Here is a 23,304-nt window from a genome sequence, read left to right as displayed (position 1 = left end):
AAAGGGCCGGCCCATGGCTCACTCGGGAGAGTGCGGTGCTGATAACACCAAGGCCCCGGGTTCGGATCCCATATAGGGATGGCCGGTTCGCTCACTGGCTGAGCGTGGTGCTGACAAAAATTCTAGTTAAACAAATAGAAACAGAAGAGCAAATTAAACACAAACTAAGTAAAAGAAAAAAATAATAAAAAATAAAAGTACAAAGTAATAAATTAGAAAATGGGAAAATAAGCCCAGAAGCCGGTTCTTTGATAGAATCAATAAATTGGAAAAACTTCTAGCCAGATTAATTAAAAGAAAAAGCAAAATCACAAATTACCAGTATCAGGCATGAGAGAAGTTACATCATTATTGATTCTACAAATATTAAAAGGATAACAAGAGAATATTATAAAAAAAGTATACCAATTAATTCAACAACTTAGATGAGATGTAAAAATGGCTTGAAAGAAAAAAATTACCAAAGTTCTTTCAAAAAGAAATAGGTTATCTGAAGAGTTCAACATCTATATGAGGAATTTAATTTATAATTAAAAACATTTCCACCCAGAATATTGTAGGCTTAGATGACCTCATTGGTGAATTCTACAAACATCTAAACAAAAAAATACTACCTACTTTACCAAAGCATTCCAGCTCATTTTATGAGGACTAAATCACCCTAATAACAACACCAAACTACAGGCCAATCTGCTTCGCAGACATTGATGTAAAATTTCTTAAAAAAAAAATTCTGTAAACCGAATCCAACAAAACATAAAAGTAATAATACATCTTGAGCAGGTGGAGTTTATCCCAGGAATGCAAGATTGTTTTAAAATCTGAAAACAAACTAATGTAATAGAGCATATTTAAAAATGAAAAAAGGCAAAACCATCTTATTGTCCAAAAAAACGCATTGAAAACATTTGAAAACATCCAATGTTCACTCATGATTAAAAAAAAAAAAAGAAAACGCCCGGAAAAACTATAAGTAGATGGGAACTCTCTAAACCAAAGACAACTACAAAACATTTACAGCTACCACCATACATAATGCTAAAAGGTTTAGTTTCCCACCCCACCCCACCCCCAAGATCAGGAACAGGGTAAGTATGTGCTCTCTATGTACTTTTATTCAATATTGTTCTGGAAGTCCTAGCTAGGGCAATGAGAGGAGAGAGGGAGGGGACGGGAGGGGACGGGGGGGGGGGGGGGAGAAGAGGGAGGGAGAGAGAAATGAAAGGCATCAGGTTGGAAAGGAAAAGTAAAACTGTCTTTATTCACAGATGACATATATGTGGAAAATCTGATGGAATATATATATATATACATATGTATATTTTAAAAATACTAGAATGGTGAATTTAACAAACTTTCAGGATTCGAGATCAATATGCAAGAATCAAACATCAAAAATATTAATGACTTATGTGTAAATATGGCAAAATATATGAAAGACCTATACACTGAAAAGTATAAAAATGTTGTCAAGAGATATCAAAGATCAACATACCATGTTCACAGATCAGAAGATTCAATATTATTAAGATGTTATTTCACCAAAATGGATATAAACATTCACAGCAATCCCAGCAAATACATCAATAAAATAGCAAGGAGTTTAGAAATAGTCCCACACATTTATGAACAACTGGTTTCTATCAAAAATATGAAGGCGATTCAGCGGAAAAAAGAATAGTCCTTTTAGCAAATTGTACTACATGAATTGGATATCCATAGGCAAACAAAACAACATAAACTTCTATCCATACTTTTTACCACATATTAAACTCAAAAATGGATCACAAATCAAAATTCAAAATCTAAAACTCTGAAACATTTAAAACAATATAAAAGGAAACTTTTGTCATCTTGGGATAGAGAAGATTTTTTTTAGATATTACACTAAAATCATGATAGATAAAAGAACAAGCTGGTAAGTTGGATTTTAACAAAATAACAATCTCTGCTCTTCAAAAGACAATGCTGAGAATGAAAAGATAAGCCACAGACTGGGAGAAAATGATTGCAAATAATATATCTGATAAATGACTTATCTCTAGAATATAGAAAGAGTTCTCAAAACTCAGTAGAAAACAGCCAGCCCAATATCAAAAATTAGAAAATATTTGAATAGACATTTCATGAAAAGAGGTATCTTGGCTGTCAAATAAGTATATGAAAAAAATGCTCAACATCCTTTACCTTTAAAGAAATGTAAAACAAAACCACAGAGACACCACTACACATCTATTATAAAAGTTCAAATTAAAAATACCAAACATACAAAGTGCAAAAAAGGTTGTGGAAGAACTGGAACTTTCATACACTATTGATGAAAATATAGAATGGTACAAAAATTTCAGAAAAGAGTTTGGCAGTTTCTTAAATAATTAAACATGCACCTAGCCCCCACATCAACAAACTAATTAACTCAACAGAAATTTTCTTCAAGATTACATAAATGTTGGATTTAATGAACTAGACCTGTAAAGCAACTAGTGCAAATAAGTTCAAAGAACTATATAAAAATATATTCAAAGTATTATGGTAAAATGTTATCATAATCAGTAAACAGATAAGGAATATTAGAAACAAAAAAAGAAACTGTAAAAGCACCCACATGAATATGAAAATGTCCCTAAATTAACGCAAAAATAGTTTGATAATGTCAGAAAGTAAATGTCAGTGAAATCAAAGTAGAAATTACCCAATCTGAGGAACAGAGAGAATAGGATTAAAGAAAAATGACCCCTTAGGAATCTGTGAGAAAATATTAAATGGATTAACATAAATGTAATTAGAGACGCAGAAGGAGAAAAATATGAAAGTGAGGAGGTATATGTATTTATCATGAAATTGTCATAAATTTGGTTTTAAAAATCAAATTTGTTTATTACACAGTTTCCATGTATTGAAATATCATGTTGTACCCCATAAACATGTACAATAAAAAAAATCTTATATAGACAAATAATTGTGCAACTTAAAAAGTATCAATGAAATAAAGAAAATGGCAAATTATTTCTAATTATAATGTGCTTCATAAAAGGTGATGAAATAAAAACACTTTCAGATGAATGAAAACTGAAGGAATCTGTCATCAGTAAACCTGCATGACAAGAAGTGCTAAATAATATTTTTCAGACTGAAGGAAAATGACACCAAATAAAAGCTTGGCGCTAAAAGAAAGAAAAAACTAAGAAAGAAAGAGCTTTGGAAATAATTTAAAATTGTGGTTTCTTCTTGTAATTTCTAAGAAAAAACTTCCTAAAAAAAAGTAACAATACTAGGTGGTGATTACTCCATATATGTATATATAAAATACATGAAAACAAAAGTGCAAAGGAGGAGATTAGATAAATGGAATTAAGCTGTTGCAAGGTAATTACATTTGCGAAAAAGGAGGTAAAAAGTATAAAAGGTAAAATAAGACTTGAGCAAAGTTAAAAATTTACTCTTCAATAAATACCATAATAGGACATGAAAAGGCATGCCACAGACTGGTAGGAAACATTCGATTACAGATCTCTGGAAGGGACTTGAAAATTGAATATAAAAGTAACTTATCACTTAAGAAACAACCCAATATAGAAAACACAAATAAACTTTACAAAAGACTAGTATATGTCCAATAAACACAGGAAAAAATACTCACTATTATTAGTGATCAGGGAAATAAAATAAAAACCACATTAGGTGCCACTGCACTTCCAATAGAATTTCTAAATTTAAAAAGAATGAGTATTCCACTGGCTGGTGAAGATGCAGAGCAACTGGAACTCTAATCACAAGCGGAAATACAAAAGTGTACAGCTGTTTTACATTTAAAAATCCGCTTCCCATGTGACCTATCGATTTCACTCCAGGGCATTCCCCCAAGAGAAAAGAAGACATATCTCCACAGTAAGACTTATACAAGAATGCTATAGCAGTTTTAATCCCAATAGTCCGGAACTGGAAATGACCAAACAGTCCATCAACAGGTGAATGGATAAATAATGGGTAAACTGTGGTAAATTTATACAATGAAATACTAATCAGCAGTAAAAATGAACTAACTACAGATACAGGCAACAACATGATTTAATCTCAGAAACATTATGTTGAGTAAAAGAAGCTAGATATAAATGATTGTGTACTATATAACCAATTTATATAAGGTTCAGAGCAGATAAAACTAATCTATATTGCTAGAAATTAAACCAGTTGTCTGATGTGCAGGGAGGGAGTAGGACAGACTGCAAAGGGAACTTTCTGGAGAGATTAAAACATCCTATGTCTTGACTGGTGATTGGAGTGGCGATGCATTTATCCGGACACTCGTCAAAATTCATAAAAATATAGAACTAACAAAATTCAAGAGCAGGAATCCATGGCAGTCTATCTTCATAGCAAGATGAAAACTTCTTTATTGTTTGACTCTCTTTTTGTGGAATTTCTGAAACTCTTTCTGTACCCTCTTATAAAATTAGATTTTCAAAAGAATTTGCAAAGCACTGCATTAGAAAATATATGAGGGTACTTCAAAAACTACGTGGAAAAATAAAATTAAAAGACAATATGAATCTTTCCATGAACTTTTTGAAGTACCCTCGAACGTAAAGACAACAATGTAATAATGCTTATCTGAGCTACCCAAATCATTGTTTGTTAATAATATTTGTGAAATTCTGATGAATTCTACCAGGTGCTGTAAATCTACAATAAAAAGGCAATAGACCCTTTCTTTAAGCATTTAGAGTCTAGTGGTATGCATATAAATATTATAATATAAACAATAAAGTCATAATCTCCTCCGGTTTAATGATAAAATGTGAAATTTCAGAAGAGGGAGAATAGCCTGTCCTTTAAAAATTATTGAGTATCTAAAATTTAGTTCTTCCAGGGAAAATGGGCAAGCCCAAGTATGGCTATTATCCAGCACCTTTGATTTCATTTTTGTAACACTTTTTTCATTTTTTAAATATTCTGTAATTTGCTTAATACATTATATCAAACATAAGTCTTTTTTATTTTTTTAATTTTCAAATTGTGGTTAAATACATATATCATAAAATTTACCACGATCAGACATAATTCTTAAGACCATATTTCTAATAGAGTCACAGCTCCCCCATATTTTTGTATGCAAATACGACTTACTATACTCAGGAGAACTTTCAAATAAGGTGTGCGAATATATGGGAGCAGGAAAAGAGATTTATATATCACCCTGATAAGCTGGAAAGAAAATATGACTTGACAATGCTAATACAGTGTGAAAGTTCAGACAGCATGCTGAGTGACTTTCCTGTCTTAATGAATATCTGTCAACAGACATTCAGAACACTGACCATGCACTCCATTTAGATTTAAGGCGCAACAAAATGGAAGAGTAAATCATCAGTGTGTCTCGTATATGCTTTCTGAACACAAAACTGCCTACAAGTCACTTTAGAGTTATTTACAAAGTTTTGGCTTCCTCTTTTCCCTTGGTAACCACACTCAGAGACTGACTTTCCCTAGAACTTAATGCAATCGCATGCCTGTTGAAACAAGAACGCTAGTTCAGTAAGCCTAAGGCTTATTTAGAATTCTAATATTTATAAAACTCTTTAAATTGTCACTATAAAGTCTATTTTTTTATCAATTACTTGCTCCTGAATTAGTGTAACTACTCCATCTTTTCCTAAAAATAGTGGTTGGCAAACAGTAATGCAAGTAATGTACAATTACAAAACTAATTTTGTTTTCTGCAAGTTAGTACCCATTGATAAGAAACTAGGTTCACTGTCATTGGTATCACCCAGTTGGTTTTCTTGGTGACATTCCTGAAGAGTAACTTTATGAAATTATGAGAGAAAATATATTCTCACTTTGCATCTGACTTAACAACTGAGCATAACAATCTTATTTCATATTACCTTATTTTCTCGACTATATCTTCTAGACAAAAAGGATTTTAAAACGATCATATATTAATATGACAGCAATCTAAACTTTTCCCTTTGGAGGTTGCTATATCAATGAAAAATAAAAATGTATGAATCACTTTATCATATTAGTTATTTGGAGTTAGTTATTTGGTGGGCAAGGTGAGGACTGAGATCTTCAAATTCATGAGGCAAAAATCAAGTCACTGTCCACTAAATACCAATAATAAAATAATTTTAAAGTCAGGTTTATCTATTACCATAAGAAGGTCAATTGCAAGGTTATGTACACACAAAAAGATTAACTGTTAAAGTAAAATTTAAATTTCTAACCTATCAACATCTTCATCCTCAATTTTTTTCTAATCTGAATATGTCTAGCCTGTATGTACCATTATAATAGCCTTTCGAGTGCTCATAATAGTATTGTTAATAATTTAAGTATTTTCATGCAAAGAAACACAGAGAAGTACATGAAATTAAATGCTCATGCTTTAATGTCATCTTTTCCAATTCCTCACTCTAGATTCCAGATTTGAAAAAGCAAAAGTGTGGCCTAGATTTCCTGAAATTCCAGACTAAATCTTTCAAATGAGGTCTTAGTGAGGACAATGTGACTTTAACTAAGCCCTAGATGTTTTCCTCATCATCAGGTGATTAGAATAACAAGAGAAATTAAAACCTTATAAATCTTTGCATTTTTATGTATTATGAAATTAACAATTAATTAAAGCATTCCCACACTTAAACCATCTCAGAAAGATTCGGGCTACCTTGCATTAAGGCGGTTGGTCATTTACTCTAATACCAGGATAAAAGTGAACTTCAAGTACCTGTTGGTCATTTGTATATCTTCCTTTGAAAAATGTCTATTCAGGTCCTTTGCCCATTTTTTTAATTGGGTTATATGTTCCTTTACTGTGTAGTTGTTTGAGTTCCTTGTATATTCTGCATATTAATCTCTTCTCAAATATACAATTTGCGAATATTTTCTCCCATTCTGTAGGTTGTCTTTTCACTCTATTGATTGTTTCCTTTGCTGTGAAGAAGCTTTTTTGATAAAATCACATTTATTTATTTTTGCTTAATAACTTTATAGTTTCAAGTCTTATACTTAAGTCTTTAATTCATTTTGAGTTGATTTTGTTATATGGAGAGAGGTGCAGGTCTAGTTCAAGCTGAAGAGCTAAGTCAACTATCCAGATTTTTTTGCAAAGTCAGATTACTATTGATTTTTGTCCTTTTTTTTTGTTCTTATGTTACTCTTGTGATGTATAGTTGTAAAATAGAGACTACGTAGCCTATCACATTTCATTTATGAAGATGGTGTGAGCCTGAACATCCAAGGCACTATGTGTTAAAGGTACTTGTAAACATTTTATGCTTAAAGACAGTAACGGATAATTATAGTGAAAGTGAAATAAATTGGTTATGAAGAAAAATAAATGAAACTTCAAAATTACTTTAGAAAATGTTTTTTAAATATGTTTGAATTCCACACAAGGAAAAAATAATCTAGATTTTGTGTAGATAATTGAGATAATGGGCACCATATATAATATTATATAGTTATCTTTCTATGTGTTTACCCATCTGTTTACTTCGTTTTCTTTGCCCTTTGGAGAGTTCTTCAATGCCAATACAGACTGTTTTCACATTAACCCATGGGAATTCACCTCTAAATCTCAAGGCTTTCTAGGAGATAGTTCATAAATAAAAATCACTTTTGTTCCATTTTATGAAGTGGTATTCTTTTGTTATTCACTTTTCTCATTAAGTACAATAACCTACAGGCTTCAGGCAATGAAGGTAATCCTTTTGCTGCTTCTTCACAGTGGAAACATTCTTAGGTTAACTAAACACGTTATTTTCCATTTTTATGTACAGATTATTTATCTCTGATGTATAACTTCTCAACAAACTTTGATTTCCTTTAGTTATTGATGTTTTCTCTTTCAGTAATAGACATAAACCTCAGAGCTCTCTAAGCCCAAATTTACATTAGTCAACTAAAAATTCCCCACTGTTTTCTTTAGAAGTAGGCATTTTAAGTGTCAAATGAAAATATGGGCTATCATTCTAAAAATAGATGCTTTAGAAAACGTAGACAACAATCAGAAAATCTCCCACAGAGCCAGAAATGAGACAAATTAAACATTTATTGAGATAAAACTCAGGAGACTTAGCCTGTCTACAGAAGCCAAATAGAATTATAGGAGATTTATGAGGAAATCTGTTGTGTTAATACTAGTGAAATGCATTGGGGACTCTCTTCTTGATCTGGTTTTTAATCATTCCAAATCCATTCTTGGATTTTTTTTTCTGTAAAAAAAAAAAATCTTTTTTTTTTTTTAATGTAACAAAAGTACGTCCCTGTCTGATCATAATTCAGAAGAAAGTCAGGCTTGTTTTTCAAGCTTCCAGGTGTTGAGGGGAATTAAAATATTAAACACTAGCAAAAGACAAGGCATACCCCCAGCTCTCACTGTAATCTCTTTCTTAGAATGGGAGGAAACAAATCACTGTAGTTATGCCATGTTTTGTGAACCTTTCTCTACTGTCCTGTTCATGCAATTTACTTTCTTTGACAGTGTTTTCCTGTTGTCCTTGAATTCATTGCTATAGTCATGTGCATACATTGATTTGGACAAGATTGGGAGCTTAAGGGAACACTTATACTATGAATTCAATTTAGGACTACCTTAAGAGAAAAGAAGAGGCAAGAAAACATTCCTATACCCATATTTAAAGAATGCTATAATGCTACTTTTGCTAGAAGTAAGAGTTAGATTGAAATACCATAAAATGTCACATGATAGTGGTATTTTGTACATAGAACCATGAATATTTAAATTCTGACCCAACTATTTCTCCTACCTGCCAGGTTTTTGAAAGGAATATATATATATATATATATGGGTAGGAAATAATTGAAAACAGAGTCAAGTATACATTTACATTAGTTAGATATTTGGCCACAAGTCCCAATATAAAACTCCTGTTCACTGTAGTTTTTTTGTTGTTTTTTTTTCCCCCCTCTATAAATTCTCAAACCAAAGACAGCAAAAAGACCTGCCATGTTTCCTTAGTGTTCAGGTTGATATTTTAAATCTTACCATTCCAATAGGTGAATGAGTAAATCCAAAGCACAGAAGTCAGCACAAACCCATGGGCACGTGAGCAAGTATGCATGCAGTTTTATTCACATGCCTGCTTAAGAAAGAAAGAAATTGAATATCTTTTCTTAACATCTGTTGTAGATCTGCCCAAGCCACAAATTGTTTAAGCAATAGTCCTGGACTTAGATATCACATGAGGAGCAAAAGGAAGTTCAGAGGAGAAAGACAGATGTCTGACTTCTTTATCTTTAATCTTTTTTCACATTCTTATCTGAACTTAGCTGAAATTGTTGCAGCAAGTCATAGAAATTTTGTTTTGAATAGATATCTAAAGTTCCTTCTCTGTACAACCCTATTTGTCTCCCATCTAATAAATCACTTTCTACTTCAGCCCTGATAGGTTTGGCCCTATGAATACTAATACCCTGGTATGATCTGAAGGGCCCTTAAAAGTCAGATGTTGAGGGCCGAGCCCGTGGCGCACTCGGGAGAGTGCGGCGCTGCTGGTTCGGATCCTATTTAGGAATGGCTGGTGCACTCACTGGCTGAGTGCTGGTCACGAAAAAGACAAAAAAAAAAAAAAAAAAAAGTCATATGTTGAAACTTAATAGCTAATATGATAGTATTAAGAGGTGGGAACTTTAGGGGGTAATTAAGTCATAACGGCTGAGGCCTCATGGATGGAATTAGGGCCTTAATGATAGGGCTTGGGGGAGTGAGTTCATTCCCTTTGTCCTTCTGCCTTCTGCTTTGTGTGGACACAGCATGCATCACCTCTGAAGGACACAGCAACAAGTCACCATTTTCAGAGAAGAGAGCGCAGCCCCTACCAGACACCAAGCTGCTGGGGTCTTGATCTTGCAATTCCCTGCCATTAGAAGCTGAGAAATAAGTTTCTGTCCTATATGTTTTACTCAGTCTTGGGTATTTTGTTGTATCAAGCACAAACAGACTAAGGCATACTCTAACAGATAAATGTGGAATATGCTTTAAGGTGTTATCTGGATGAGCAGGGTGGACAGAATACCATGTATTCTCTCATGAACCCTCAACCAGATCTTTTGGTAAAACAAAGGTCAATGAACTGGCCTCCTTAGGCAAATCAAAGTGTACAGAAGAGTAGAGAGGCAAAGGGCAAGGATACCTGAACATGAGGGTCAGCATGACAAGGCAGGTGAAAGCTTTCTCTCCCTCTGTGCACCCCCCATCTTTCCTTTCCTTCTTTCCTTCCTTCACTTGTGGTACCACCATACCCTCTCCCATGGAAAGGATAAGAATGGATTGCATACCTGCTGACAGTGATTTCTTTTCCAATCAATAACTATTAAGGAGTTGTGCAGACTATGATGATGAAATCAGGTAAAACTGACATAAAGTCATTTGTGGATAAATAATTATATAGTCAGAAAAGGAAATCTTACTCAATTCTTCTCCAGACGAAGGGTAGGTGGGCTTATGACTTTTAAGTTTGTCTATTCCTTTACTAAATATTTATTGAAAGTGTACTTAGGTTCTGACACATTGAAAGATGTCATACTCTCTGACATAAATGAAATAATCAATGAAATGACAATTAGAAGATTCCAAGAGTCAGAGATGGATCAATTACAATGCTACAAGGGCACTTCAAAAAGTTTATGGAAAGATTCATATTACCTCTTCATTCTATTTTTCCACAAACTTTTTGAAGTATCTTTGTAGTGCAATAAATTCTCTTGCTACACATTCCAAATGTTAATCCATTTAATCTTTCATTAGTGCATGCAGGCATACACACACATACATGAGATTGATTCTATTGTTTACTCCATTTTATAGATCCATAAACAGGGGTGTAGAATCCATAAGTAACTTGCCTAATGTCACATGGCTACTAAATGTTGGAGCTGTGATTTGAACAGTCTGCCTCCAGTGTCTATGCACCTAATTGTTATGCTACACTTAATTGATATTCATGCATTAATGTAAGTGATATGTAAGAATTTTCACCTAAATGGAAGAAGTTAATAACACAATTTTTAATATAAGAAAAATGTACCAGTAACCAAGAGAAGGACACAGAAAGAGAAAGGGAAATTCAAACACTTGAATCCCGTTTTAGATGATAATTCTTCTAGTCACCTGGGTAGGTATTATTCACCATTTTACTCATGTAAAGCCCAAGAGCTCAGACGGATTTAGATTTGGAAGTTTAGAGAGAAACTTCACACCTTTTTTTATCCCCAGTGCTTCAATATTAAATTCTTTTGAAATGAAGACCGTATAGACACTAGGCCCATAAAAGATAAGAACAGTCTTGCATGTAATGATAATTTAAATGAAAAAAAAAAAAAAATCTTAGGAGATAGCTGTCTTTTGACTGCTAAACCATCATCTCTCATTCAGTCTAACCAGATAGCATATTTTTAGTGATGACACAATAACAGTTTATCTTTGCTCTGAAATCTGCTGGAATCATAATCTTGGCCCTGGTTATCTAGAATCTGCTGAAATTATACATGAAGCATTTTATTTGCAAAACCACTGTTCAGAAACGCTCATTTCCTCTTGTTAAGAAAAGGGGGTCGGGGGAGCAGTATTTTGTTTCTGTCTTTTCAGCTCATATCAAGACATACCTTTTTGCCTTTACATATTCTAACAAGTTTCCAAACCTTATTCTTTTATAAATATTGTGTACTTTATGTTTTCTTGTACAAAGTAATTTTCAAATCCCCAAATTAAGTCTCTTTAGGTCTGAAGTTCTTAGAGAAATTTTAAATAAAAAATCAACTTATGGAAGTAAGTCAATTATAATTTTAAAGTGATCCATTTGAATTCAGAAAAGAGTAGAATTTGTTATGATTAAAATTGTGTATGGTGGTTCTCAAAAGATTTCTGCCATCTGGAGCAGCAGCTATTGAAAATTATTCATTTAAAACAGGAGTTAGGGAACTGAAACTCTTGGGCAATATATGACACCTAGAATTCTGCACAAGTAGTTGATTTCTCCAAAAAAGACTACAGCATGAGTGAAAATACCTTTATTAAAGTGTTACTTTATTATTTATTATTAGCTAGTAAGTTAGCTCTTTAGCTAGTTAGCACGTGTGCTGCTGAATTTGAGTAGCACGTGTTGAGCAATATTTTAGAAAACAATGAATTAACTGTTATTAGGTCACAGTATACATTTTCAATTTTGGTTTACTCTGGACAGTAATTTAAAATCAAATGATATCATATTTGAGTATCCTTCTTTTCTAACACACCATAGAGTTTTTTATCTCTCTGCCTCTGCTCTAGTTCCCCCAACTATGATTACTGTAGTAGATGTTTCTGGTACTCCACCCAGATCTACTTTACCAGCCAGTGTAGACATCCCTAGCTGTTGTAGGCCTAAAACTATTGCTGTACACCTGATGCTTCCTCCAAAGACTTGCCCTGGCTATTCAGAGATGCATATAAGCGAACTTCATTCTCACGAGCTCCCCATGGATGAGCCAAGGTTAGTCTTTACTTGAGACCATATGTCTGGGGAGCTCCTTTCCCTTCCCTATTTTACTCTCCACACTCCATTATAGGTTTTTCCAAAGGAGCACTCCATTAATAAATCATGCATACCTGAATCCTTGTCTTAGGTTGTGCTTCCAGGGAACCTAACCTAAGACAATTATCATTCCTACTCTTTCCCACTGTATAAATTACTATTATCCTGCAGAGTCCAGCTCAAATGCATTTCCTCTGAAGTGTTTAAACATATTCCCTTCATCCCAATATCCCTGGCAAAATTAACATTTTGTGCTCTGTTCTTTAATAGAACATATGGCACTTATAATAAGCACATTCATTACATATTTATTTATCCAAAAACCATTTGATGTACACCTACTATAGGCTACACACTATTTTAGGCACTAACAATACAAAAGTGAATAAGATATATGAGGTCCTGCTCTCATGGAGCTTATATTCTAATGAAGGAGACATGATAAATGTAAGTAGGCAAATTAGTGTGCAAGACACATTTTGAGAGGAATAAATGCATTAATGAGAACCAAACAAAGTGATTCAATAAAACTGAAAAGTACTTTAGATAGGCTGTTCCTAGAAGTATTCTTCAAAGAGCTAAACCATAAAGTTATTCTCATGTAAAGCAAAGAGCTTCTCAAGAGCATGGAACATGCATGTTTTGCACAATGAAATTCACAGCATTTGAAAAAATGCTTCACTTGAATTAGAACACCCTGGTGTTAACTGAATGGAATTCCTGAAAATAGTGTACTGATTCTTTTTCTTTGAAACTTTCTTCTTTGGTATGGTGATGCTCTAACAATGGTTTTTGAGACTTCCTTTTCAAAGGGATATCTAACTAAGAACTCTAAATTATTCTTACTGAACTGTCACTGAAAACAGGGAAAAAGAAGAAAACTGTTTTACCTTGTAAAAACAGTTCATAGAATTGTATAAAGAAATATTTGGAGGAACATATGCATATTATAATTAACATAGTAGTATAGTTTTATTCAGTCTGTAGGGAGACTTCTCACTAGTGGCACTTCTTGCCAATGGCTCAGATATCTAAGGTTGCATCAACCAGAAATGAGAGTTTCTGTCCCACTGATAAACAGGTTTGTTTCATGAAAAGAGTCAGTTCCCTGCTCTTATCAGCCCACATCAGACTTATAAAATTCTCAGACTCACTCAGGTCCTTGACAAAGACAGCCAAATGAAAAATAAATGTTAAACTATTTGCTTTTATGAAGCCAAAAATAATCTGTAATAAATGCATTCACAGTAGTTGCATAAATATAAAAAAATAGATAAGAATAATCCTGACAAGAAAAATTAGGGGTATATATTTTTTTTAATCTACAGAAATATATTATTAAATAAATATATAATGAGTTTCTAAGTCATAAAATGGAGCATGTTAAAGATGTCTCTTTCCCCAAATTTAATGCCACTGTTTTTCAAAAAGGAAGCAAAATAAATACATTTTCTGTTAAACAAAAGTTGAAAGAATTTATTATCAACAATCTTGCACTAAAAGAAAGGCAAGAGAATGTTCTTAAGGCAGAAGGAAAATGATGCTACAAGGAAGTTTTCCTTTGCTCAAAGAAATGACAAGTGCTAAAAATGGTAAATATGTTAGCAAATATAAAAGACATTGTTATTTTAAATCTCTTTGATCAGTAATTGATTGACACAAATATAATAGCAATATATTTTGAAGTTTCTCACAAAAGCAGAAGCAAAGTGTTATGACCACTATCATATAGAATCATGAGGGAAGCCAAAGTGCCCTTTGCTAAGGTACTTGTATTATACATGAAGTATTATAATATTTGAAAGTAGGCTGTGCAAAGCTAAAGATGCATATTGCAAAACCTGAAGCAACCACTAAAGTAATAAAAGTAAGCATTAAAGCTCTTCAGGCAATGGAAGAAATGAACAGAAATCATTAAAAATACATAATTAATCCAAAAAAAGAGAAGGAACAAAGAACAGGTAGGACAAATAGAAACAAATTTAAAGAAGTTAGACTTAAATCCTATCTTCTCAAAAATGTCTGAGCACTCCAACTAAAAGACACAGATTATCAAAGTGGTTAAAAAAGCAAGGACTAATTATATGCTGCCTGTAAGAAATCGTCTTTAAATATAAAGACTCGGAGAAGTTAAAAGTAGAAAGATGTAAAAGAAATAACAACAAAGCAAAAATCAAAAGAAAGCTGGAGTTGCTATAATAACACTAGACAAAGTACATCATAGAACAAGAGGTATTACCATTGACAAAGAAAGAGATTTAATCAAGACAGTGGGATTATTTCATCATAAGGACATAACAGTCTTAAATGTGTGTGGACCCAATAATAGAGCTTCAAATGGTACAAAGCAAAATTTCATGAGAAGAAGAATAGGCATATCTCTGATTATCACTGAGGATAATCATTAAACAGGAAGCCAGAAAATCAGTAAGGATATAGAAGACTTGAGCAATACTGTTAACCAACTTGCACGTCTTTGTGTTCATAGAACACTCCACTCAAAAATCACATTAAATGCACATTCTCTTTTAGTAACATGGAAGATTTACCAAGATAGACCACATTCAGAGCCACAAAACAAATATTAATTGAAATGGATTGAACTTATATAAAATATATTCTCTGGCCAAATGAAATTGTACTAGAAATAAAAAAGATGAAGTATGGGAAATTCCCAAATATTCAGAAATTGATCAACATATTTCTAATACAATAATTAATAGAGAAATTAAAGGTAAAACTAAAAGCTATTCTGAATCAAATGAAAATCAAAATACGACATGTCAATATTTGTTGAATGCAGCTAAGCAATGTTTAGATGAAAAATTATAATTTTAAAAGCTTATATTGGATAAAAAGAAAGTTATAATATCAATTATTGTATCTTTTATCTAAAGAAACTAGGGGGGAAAAGCAAATTAAAAAAAAATAAACAGAAGGAAAGAAATGATAATAATAAAAGCCAGAAGAATGAAATAAAAGCAGAAGCTATAGAGAAGAACAATGGAACCATAAGCTGGTTTTTCACAAAGATGATTAAAATTTATAAAGTGTAGTCATACTAATCAGAACAAAGAGGAGACACAAACTAAAGATACTACAAATATTGCTACATATTCTACAAGCATCAAAAGGTTAATACAGAATATTTTAAATAGTTTTAGCCTATAAGTTTACAGTGAAGATGAAATGCACAAATTATTGCCAGATACAAACTGCCGAAGCTTACAAGAGCAGAAAACATAACCTGAATAGCTTTTTAAGTAAATTGAATCTAGGTTTAAAATCCTTCTCCTTCTAGGCTGAGATGAATTCACTGTTAATTTGATCAAACATTTATAGAAGAAATAATAGTAATTTTACACAAATTCTTCAGAAAATGGTCTTCCTATCTTATTTTTATAAGTTCAGACATATCCTGATACAAAATCCAGACAAAGACATTACTAGATACCAAACTAGACACTAAACTCTCCTTAATTTAGATGCAAATATTCTTCAATTTAAAAAAAAAAAAAAACAGAATCCAGCAATATATACAAAGAGTTGGGATCATTACCAAGAGTGGTTTACCTCAGGATGCGTCATTGGCTTAATATTTAAAGACTGAACAATGCAATTCACCATATTAATGCACTGAGAAGAAAAACAACATACAATCATCTCAATAGACGGAAAAAAATGAATTTGGCAAAATTCACAGACATTCATGACTAAAAGAAAAAAACTATCAACAAACTAGGAATAGAAGGGAACTCCTTCAACCTAATTAAAGGCAGGTATAAAAAAATTACAGGTAACATCATAATTCATAGTTGAAAGCCAAATGCTATCCCTCGAGACTGTAAATATTATAGAATAACTGTTATAGCACTTTAATTCTACATTACAACAGAGTACCTAGTCAATGCAATATGGCAAGTAAAGGAAATAAAAGGCATACAGATTGGAGAGGAGGAAGTGAATTGTCTTTAATCACAGATAACATGATTGTTTATGAAGAAAATCCTAACATGAACATAAAAGTTTCTAGAACAAACAAGTTTAGCAACGTCAAAGTGTATGAGGTCGCTGTACAAAATTTAACTGTCTCTATACGAAAACAATGAAGAAATGGAAGTCGGAATTGAAAAAAAATGGCATGTGCAGTACCAAACGAAAATATGAAATACTTAGGAATGAATTTAACTACATAAGTGTAAGATCTGTAAATGAAAACCACAAAACATTGCAAATGAATACAAAATTAAAAATGGAGATATGTAGCATGTTCATTATTCAGAAGACTCAGTATTGTTAGGGTGCGAACTCCCCCAAATTGTACTATAGATTTAATGTAATCCCTATCAAAGTCCTCACAGGCTTATTTTTGGCATAACTTGAAAAGCTCTTGTTAAATTTATATGCTAATGAGAGAAACTGGAATAGCCAAAATAACTTTGAAAAGCAAAATAAAGTTGAAGTACTTATGTATCTATTTCAAGAGATACTATAAATTTGTGGTAATGGAGAGAATGTGGTACTAGTACAAAGGTACACAAACAGATCAATGAAAAGAATACAGAGTTCAGACATAGAAACAAACACATTTGGTCAATTGATTTTCAACAAAGAAATCTAAGTAGTTCAATAGGAAGAGGATAGTTTCGTTTGATTCGTTTTTTCCCCCAATAAGTGGTTCTGGTGCAACTGGATATCCACATGCAAAAGAAAATAAATCATGATCCATATCTCCTACCATATACAAAAGTTAATTCGTAACAGACAGTAGACTTAAATATATTAATTAAGACTATAAAACTTCTTGTAGAAAGCAAAAGAGAAAATACTTGTGATCTTGGGTTAAACAAAGATTTCTTTTATCAGGCATAAAAATCACAAACAACAAAGAAAAAAATGTATAAATTGTATTTCACTAAAACTAAAATAATTTCCTCTTCAAATGACAACATGAAGAACATGAAAAGGTATGGCATACACTGAGGCAAAAAAAATTGTAAAATATGTGTTATAAAAAAGAATTTGTATCCAGAATATGTTTTTAAAAACTCTTATAACTCAATAGTTATAAAATAAACTATCTCATTTCAATAAAATGAGCAAAAGATTTAAACAAACAGGTACTTCAGGAGTAAAATGCTGATATATACTACAGCATAGATTTTTTAAACAATTATAAGTAGCAGAAGCTAGTCAGAAAAGATGACGTATTATATAATTTCATTTATATGAAATGTTCAGAATAAGTGAATCTATAGAGACAAAAAATGGATTAGTGGTTGCCTAACTTTTGGGGGATGATAAAAATATTCTAAAATTAGGTTATGGTAATAATTGCACAACTTTGTAAATATACGTAAACCCACTGAATTGTATACTTACAAAGGGTGGCTTTTATAGTACATAAATTATATCTCAAAAACCCATTAATAAAAGAATTCGACAAATAACAAATAAGGATGCAAAAATATGTTCAACATCATTAATAATTAGGAAAATAAAATTAAAACCACAATGAGCAACCACTACACGCCTAAAATGGCTAAAATTTAAAAGTTGGGCAATATTAAGTGTTGGATAAACTTCTTCTCTCATATATTGCTGGTTGTAACACAAAATAGCACGTCCTCTTTAGTTAAATGGTTTGGCAGTTTCTTATAAAGTTAAATATACTTTCTGTGTGACCCAGAAATTTCACTCCTAGACATTTATCTAATAAAAATAAATAACTAGGCCCACACAAAAATATGCACTCAGAGGTTCAAAGCACCTTTATTGGTAATAGTCAAATACTGGAAACAAACCAAATGTCCATTAATTTGTAAATGGATAAATAAATGGAGGCATATTTTTATGATAAAAAGCAATAAAAAGAAACAAACTACTGAGGCACACAACATAGGTATATATACAAAGCATTATGCTAACTAAAAGAAGCCAGACACAAAGAACAACATACTGCATATTTCCATTTTTATGAAATTCTAGAAAAAGGGAAAGCTATGCAGAGACATAACATATCAGTGGTTGCCAGAGGTGAGAGATTGGGAGAGATGATTTAGTGCAAAAGGACATAAGTTAAATTTTTGAGGTTTAAAGGTAAATATTTCTGCATATGTACTGCAAGCACAGTCAAAAGCCAAATGACAAACTGGGAAAAAAATTTTCCAACTTGACAAAGGTTAATTTCCATGAAGAAAAAGAAGATACAGTCTATATGTTGTATTTGACTATATGTATTTTTCAATATGTATATGTCTTTTTCAAAACTCATTGAGTTACACACTTAAAGTTGGTATTATTGTATATAAATGCTACCTCACTAAAGTTTATTTTTTTAATTGATTTAACAGTTGCCATCAACTGTGATCAATTTTGCTCATAAAATAATTTATTATTTGTCTCATTTCAAAACCAAATGTCATTTTATTCCTATTAAGTATTTTTATTTTTGTCCCTACCATCAATTAAAATGGCTAGTTTCTCTACTTTGTCATTTTTGAATTAGAGAAAGGATGAATGACTTTCTTCCACAGCAGTGATGACATCTTTTTATATTCCATCATTTTCAAGGAGTCACTTTTGGACTAAAGCTGTTTACACATTTGGATTATTAGGACGATGTGTGTAGGACTTTTGAATCAGAATGTCTCTGTTCAAGTAGTTTATTTTCCATCTGAATGGTCTGGGCAAGATTTTAAATCTTTTCTTTTGTGAAATAATGAAAATAACAACACTCATTTTATTATCATAGAGACTAAACAAGTTAAGACAGTGCCTGGCAAATGATAAGTACTTAAATGTTAACTCTTTTTAGTATTAATATTATTACTATTAACTAAATATAGCTTCTCTTCCTGAGAATTATTGTGCTTTTCACAGACTTGTACTCTGCTCTAGAGACATTTGACATCTAGTTATCGTACGCATAAACAGGCACATTTCTTGAAGCAATCAATTGTACTCTCTCACTTTAAATTGCAAAAGACACAGGTGTTCTTCTAACATGTTGAGCTGATCAAATAACTGTGGTTCCTGGATACCAGGCTAAGGTATCAGAATTCTAACATACAAGAGAAATTCTTAACTTCACAAGGCAGATTTGCTGTAATCTCTAACATTTACCGATCTCTCTCAAAGTAATGAAATACTGAGGGAAGTTCCAGGATAGGTATTCTCTGTTTTTACAAGTGTCCGAGAGGGCGCTTAATAGGAAAAGCTTACCACTTGACTCTAACAAGAAAATCATATTTATTTGCACTCTTTCAATTGCATCTTAGAAAAAAATTAAACAAAGGATGTACTATACTGTCTCATTCTCTTCACCCTCATAAATTAATGAAAAATACACAAATGAAAACAGTTTTATTAGCATAGCAGAGAAATCAAAGCTCTCAAATTCACAAAAAAAGCAGCAGAAACAAAGGTTCACAAGTAGAGTCAAATGCTTGTAAAATAGACACAGGATTTACTTTTCAGAGTTTATGAGGAAAAAATAGCCAATATATCCATATATCAAATACAATTTTGTTTAAACAGACCAGAGATCAGAGTACAACACTTAAAAATGATATCCACGTAATGAAGGACTAAATGGAGTCCTGAGCACACTAATGACAATTTAAGGACTATTTCCCATCAAGCCTAGCTGGCTGAGCAAGAAAAATGTAAATATGTAATTATCACACTTTTTGGGTAGAAAGCTCAGTATTCAAGGAAGTTACTCTACTTTGTCATTATTTCTTATAGTGAGCTAATTTTCAAGAAAGTACTAATATGTGAGTAATAATAATGGCTTACATTACTGAGCTCTTATTATTGGCACAATTAACTATCCTGTAAAGGACATCTAATGAGCACCCCCAATTCTGAGGAAACTGAGGCACAGAGATGTTAAGAGTCATGCCCAAGATCACACGGTTATTAAGTGGCTTGGTATGAATTAATAAGTTGACAATCAGTCTGATTCTGACAACTAACCATTGTACAATTTGATTTCCTACATATTGTAATAAATGTCTCCGTCTAATACTGCCCGGAATCTCCCCAACTTGGCTCTTATAGTTCCCTCTGCATAAGGTAGAAATCCAAGTAAAGATGACATCAAGCTAAAGTTGCATAATTTCTTCTTTCTAAAATATTTATGGAGACATAGAAAAAGATAAAAGAGTGTAATAGCCGTCAACGCTAATGAAAACAGGAAAACATTTATAAGACTTTGAAAGTAATTTCCTAAAATATTGAAACAGATTAAGAAATTAAATTCTAAAGTAAACTCTCCTTTCAACGGTATGCAGAGTACCACTAACAGAGAGGCGTGCCAAAGAAGTGTTAGCCCCTTCCCCACTCTATATCCTTCCATTGGAATGGAAGTCGGCTTCATTCAGAAAGCACAGCAGAACATCGATCACTACTGCCAAGCTTTCCTCCTATTCAACCTACCACCCTCAGTACCTTCCTTTCTAAATCCATTGAAAGGAGACAATTTCAACAAGAAGGCATAACAGCAAATGGAAGGTTGTATGCAAGACTGTGATTTTTCATGCATAGCGTATAATTCATTTCATGAAGGAGGATATAGATAACTTCGGAGTATTATGTTCATAATCAGAAACCTTGTGAGGATTGGGAGAGGGGTGATGGAAGAGGCTTTTAGCTCTAGAAGAAGCAATTAGATAAATTCTAATTAGGAATTTGAGGCAGGACTAGGAATGGGGCACCTTATACTGCTCTCCAATTGTAGACCTAAAAGGGGGATTCTAACAGTATCTGCATGGGCAATGAAATGGTTGAAAATCAACTCAAACACATTCTTTATTACGAGAAACAGGAGCAATGAAGAAATTCTATAGCTATACAGAAGGGAAATATTGCCTGAAGATAAGAGAAGAAACAGATCTCTAGAAATGAAGAAAAAGGAGAAAACACTAGAAAATGTCTATGTTTCCTCAGAAGCGTAAGAAAGTATCAGCTCTATAGAACGTTATGGTGTTATTTTTATAATTCCAGAAATAATGTATTATTCAAGTAATTGGAATTTCTGCATAAGAAAGCAAAAAGAATTAGTTCAGAAATAACAATCTGTTATTTTTTAAAATTATTCAGTATCTAATATATACTTAAGCAGTGTATCCAAGCCAAAAAAGAAAAGTTTAGGCATATAGTTTGGATATGTTCATTGTATCAAACAATATAAATGTAGATAAATTTCTACTTAGGCCCATTGTAGTAATTTGTTACTTTGCAAAAAACAAACAGCAATAACAAAAACATATAAGCAGAGAAAAGGACCAAAAAATATCATACTGTCCTCAAGCTACAATCTAGTTTTATTCATGCAAGGGCTGAGAAATATCAACAAACATTAATACAAGATAACACAGGTACACTTGAAAATCAAAATTAATAACACATAATTTTGGTTGTAATAATGCAAAAGTTTAAATATGAAGTCATTGAAATATCTCAATTAAAGTTAAGTTAAAATAACTGTTACAAATTTCTTCTAAACTCAAACATTGCTGAGAGGATGTAAAATACAAAATAAATCACAAAATTTTGTATAAATTACAGTGTCAATTCATATAAATAGATGTAGAGGTAGATAACTAGATGGACAGAGATGATGGATAGATAGATAGATGACAGATAGATGATAGATAGATAGATAGATAGATAGATAGATAGATAGATAGATAGATAGATAGATAGATAGATAGAAAGAATAAATTTAGGTAATTTTAGTTCATTTCTCTCAAGTTTCTAAGTTTTCTGCAGTGTGATTTACTAATTTGTTGGCCAAAAATTCTTATTGAAATAATTATAATACAGCAAAATTTTTATTTTTTTCTTGAGGCATAATTGATTATACATATATTGGGAGTACAGTATTGACTATCATTATTTGTGTACACATGTGATGATCAAATCATTATTATTAGCATATACATTATTATAAATCATAATTATTCTTTGTGCCCCTTACCCAATTTCTCCCTCATCCCCCTCTCAGTCCCCCTTTCCCACCTCTAATAACCATCTATTTGTTCTCTTTTTATGTCTTTTTTTTTGTGGTGTTTTTTGTTTGTTTTGTTTTTTTGGTGGCTATCCGGTAAAGGGATCTGAACCCTAGTCCTTGGTGTTACAAGGCTGTGCTCTAACCAGCTGAGCTAATCAGCCAGCCAACTCTTAACAGAGCAGAATTAAATCTATAAAATGATTTTTCTCAACCAAGGTCTTTGAGCCCAAATATTTTAGGAATGACTTTTCAAACTTATATACTTCTAACTTTTCAGATATAAAAAAGAAGAAATAATAATACTTACAATGTAAAGGAATAGACAGAAAACTAAATAATTTATGTTCTAGATATGGTATAATATTTCAAAACCTGAAAAGACAACCCTGAAATAAATATTTTCACTTAAGTACATAGACGAAAAGATTAAAAGATAAAAGAATTAGAGAAATCAAGTTAACAGAATAATTTTAAACTACTAAATGGGATTTAGCTTAGAAATAAATAGATATTTTGGGCCGGCCCCGTGGCTCACTCGGGAGAGTGCGGCTCTGGTAGCACCGAGGCCGCAGGTTCGGATCCTATATAGGGATGGCCGGTGCTCTCATTGGCTCAGTGTGGTGCGGACCACACCGTGCAGAGGGTTATGACCCCCTTACTGGTCAGAAAAAAAAAAAAGAAAGAAAGAAATTGATATTTTAATGTTATGAAATGTATTAATATGGAATTGCAAAGCAATGGATTCAC

The sequence above is a fragment of the Cynocephalus volans genome, chromosome 4 (assembly GCF_027409185.1).
Source record: "Cynocephalus volans isolate mCynVol1 chromosome 4, mCynVol1.pri, whole genome shotgun sequence".
NCBI classification, from domain to species: domain Eukaryota; kingdom Metazoa; phylum Chordata; class Mammalia; order Dermoptera; family Cynocephalidae; genus Cynocephalus; species Cynocephalus volans.
The sequence above is the reverse complement of the archived record's forward strand: the minus strand, read 5'-3'. Positions refer to the sequence as shown.